At 43.6% G+C, this 3,589-nt stretch overlaps 1 pseudogene; it reads right to left on the reverse strand.

Annotated features, from left to right (window-relative positions):
- Nucleotides 1-3,370, reverse strand: part of LOC121395383 — a 21,058-nt pseudogene extending 17,688 nt beyond the window's left edge.
- Between the last annotated feature and the right edge of the window lie 219 nt (nucleotides 3,371-3,589).

Genomic DNA, 3,589 nt, shown 5'->3' on the forward strand with positions numbered 1-3,589 from the left:
AGAGGAGATTGCAATGCTCACAGGGAAAGTCACCAATGTGATAACATACTGTTCCAAATGCCTAAACAATGATGAAAAGAATTGAAAGAAATTGTGTAAAAACTGGCAAAAGGCACATGATGACATTGATTGTCTGTCAATGCTGTGAGCAGCTAAACACATTCCCGTAAATTAGTATGGCTGCCGCACACACAGGCAAATTGGTGTTATGGGGATGGATGATTAATTGGATTAGCCTGTTTGTGTAAAACAAGATGTGTGTGGTTATATGGCCAAGCTTCCAGATCACATTCAATCACACACAACTGACCTAGCTAGGCTTCTGCCCATGTTGCAATAGGATGACCTTCCACAAAAATTATGCTGAGGGGAGCTCTACTGTTTCCGATATTTGGGGCTTCCTACTTGATACCATTGAATCCAAGGGGGAGCAATTCGGCTTTATTCAGTACATTAATTAGTAGTGGATTTGCAGACACTGAGCACCTCATTATCCAGCGCATGGATTCTCCATTATCAGGGCCAGTTATGGAAACAGCAGAATAATGCATTGGGGCAACAATATTCCTATAGGCTAGAATACTTTATGAGCGAAGCTGCACCGTCACATGGGTCATTATAAGTGAAGAGCTGCAGTGCTATTATACAAATGGATTCTTTTTGTTCCAACTTGCAGACCAGTAAACCACACAAAGACCAATGGTCTCTAAAACAATATACAGACACACGCAGATCCAAACATTGCTGTCCTTGCCACGATGACATGTAGATCTGAACACACATTCACTCTTAAACATATACAGACACCTACAGGCCTCACCAGCTACGAGGAAGGAAAAAATATACTGGACTGAGAAAAAGGGGAACTAAAGGCTTTCAAATAATTTGTATTTTTTTCAGTACATCATTTTGATTAATTTTATTTAAAGCAGGCATGTCCAAAGTGCGGGCCGTTTTTCAAATTTACACCGGCCCTCAGCCTCCGTCATGAAATTAATAATAATGAGGCCCCCCAGCACAGTGAGATCAGGAATCCCATAGCCAGTAATATTAAGGCACATTAGTGAAATGAATCTGCCACTTGTCTATACTGCTGCCTGTGTGCTGAAGGTGTTAGCAATAGACACACACTGGCACGCGCTGTTTCCGCATACTTCTTTAGAGCTGAAGGTGTCAATAGACGTACTGACGCAAAAACGCCACGTCTGGCCTTGCCCTACAAATGCTAAAGAGATAAAGCATTATGAAAAATAAAATTTCTTAAAAAAGGAAAATAACCCTCAGGGCACAGATGCCAATCGCTGCGCTTGTTTTGCCCTTCTTGAATAACAAGTTATACATGTAAATATTTAAGATTGTAACTTACAGAAAGTGCTGAATAGAAAGAGTTAAAGGAGGCACATTGTAAAACAAGTGGAAGCATCCAGCTGAACAATAATGATCAGCACAGCAATAAAACGCAAATATATATTTGTATTTCAATAATAATACATATTTAGAAGTCAGTCAGCTAGCAAGTAACCAGCACCATTGTATTTGCTCAAGTCACATGGCCACACAAAGGTAAGTGCCCCCTTGCCCTCTATACTGGGTAAACTATCACTTCATGTCAACTTTAATAAAAAACAGAAAAAAAGGCAAAAGGAAAACAGGATGAAGTGACTGCAGAGGAAGACAGACTTGTCTTTGGAAAAACTACAACTTCCTACATCCCCTATTGGGAAAGGGCACTCAGAGTTGCAGCTGTAGCACAACAAGCTTCACAAGGGGTTGCCCACTGCTACTGTACAGGAATGTGACAGCCACCTGGCCACCATATCTCACTCTTATTGTTTCCTTTACTCACCGGGGACTCTACGCTGCCAGAGGCGCTGCTGGGAACGACCTGTGACAGCAAAAGAGTCATCTTGCCGCTGTGTTCCCTTCCTCCTCTCAGCACCCAGTCCCTTCCCTTGTGCCTCTCCGACAGGAACACGGCTCCTGTACCAGGCACACAGGCAAGCTCCAACAAGCCCACCTATCTTGAAGGGAGAACGACCAGACCACGCCTACCGGGAGCAGTCATTGGCCTTTTCTTTTAAAAGTTCACAAAGACCCTATAGCTGATAGGCTGCTGCCGGCACGGGAAGTCGCCGATGATTGGTTATAAGTGCGTCGGAATCTGACAGCCATGTTGAGAGAGGCTGCTTGCTGCGTAAACTGTGGCCTCTTTCCATAAACAAGTTGGGTTTCGACAGCGCGGGGTTGGTTTCTGATTACAATTCGCTTGTGACAGGGGACACCAAGTGAGACAAGGCCTTTTTATTATAAACAGAAGCTTTCTCTTGTTCTTCTCCAGTCAAGGAGACAATGGACTGTAATAAAACAATGTCCCCAGTAGTATGAGGCCTTTGCACGGATACAGCAGGGTTGCCAGGTTTATATTTCAAAACCAGCCAAAGACTATAAAAAACTAGCCAAAAAGTAGCCAAAAGCCACTTTAAAAGTAGCCCAAAAGTAGGCCAATTCATACACTGCCAATTCCATTTCCCGTACCTTATACAGGTAACACATTCACAGAGACTGGCAGTTGAAACCACAGCAGGGCTTCTGGGAGGTAGTTGTGTTAGTGGGGTTTCTTAGTCAAGCTAATTTCTCCAGCAGCAATAATTAATCCAGCACTGACAAATGGGAGCCGGCATCACTCGAACTGTGATGTCACCTTAATTTGCATTAAAAAATTGGCCGGTTTTAAAAGTCCAAACCCGCAGCAACTTCCAAAACTGCCCAAATCCGTACCTTGGCGGGTATGGACTTTTCAAACCTGCCAATTAGCTTTAAAAAATAGCCCAATTCGGCCATGAACCCGCTAATCTGGCAACCCTGATGATGGCAAAGAGCAGTCAATTTGATATATTATAACAGAGGTGGAAAGTTTAAAGCATAACATACATTTAATATCTATCAGGGAAACAACAATGGATGGAGTCGGTCCTGAATTTGCTAGGAGGGGAGAGAGAAATGATAAAATGCATTTCAATGTCTGCCAGGAGTTACAGAGGTCCTTAAAATTATAGTTATTACGCCTAGTTATTCCACTTCATGAAAGCCAATACAAATGTGAACTTAACGGTTACATTTCACTGCGCTGGCTGGTAAGAATAATGTGACAGAATAAAGAGAAGGCTGCTATATTTCCCCCTATCCCATTAACAGAATTTCTGTGCTTTTTTACTAATACCACAACCTAAACCTTTCCAGCTGTGCCATGAAGAGCAGCCTAGCACAATGCAGAGAGCTGCTTCCCAAGCACGTACTAAAGAGACGTGAGGCAGTGCAACACAAGAGGCGGCAGGAGCAGTTAGTGTAGCCAGAGAAAGGTGCTAGTATTACTTACAGACTCCACTAGCCTACACTGAGCGGAATTTCAGGCATCTATGTCCTGCCACCTCCTGTTCTGTTCCACACAGTCCAGCCAGGTATGCCTCGGGGAGGGGGCGTGCTGTAAAGCTGGCCATAGACGCAAAGATCCGATCGTACGAATTGTGGATTCGTACGATTTTCGGACCATGTGTGGAGAGTCCCGACATTTTTCGTCCGTTGGAGATCG

The sequence above is a fragment of the Xenopus laevis genome, chromosome 7L (genome assembly GCF_017654675.1).
Source record: "Xenopus laevis strain J_2021 chromosome 7L, Xenopus_laevis_v10.1, whole genome shotgun sequence".
Lineage (NCBI taxonomy): Eukaryota > Metazoa > Chordata > Amphibia > Anura > Pipidae > Xenopus > Xenopus laevis.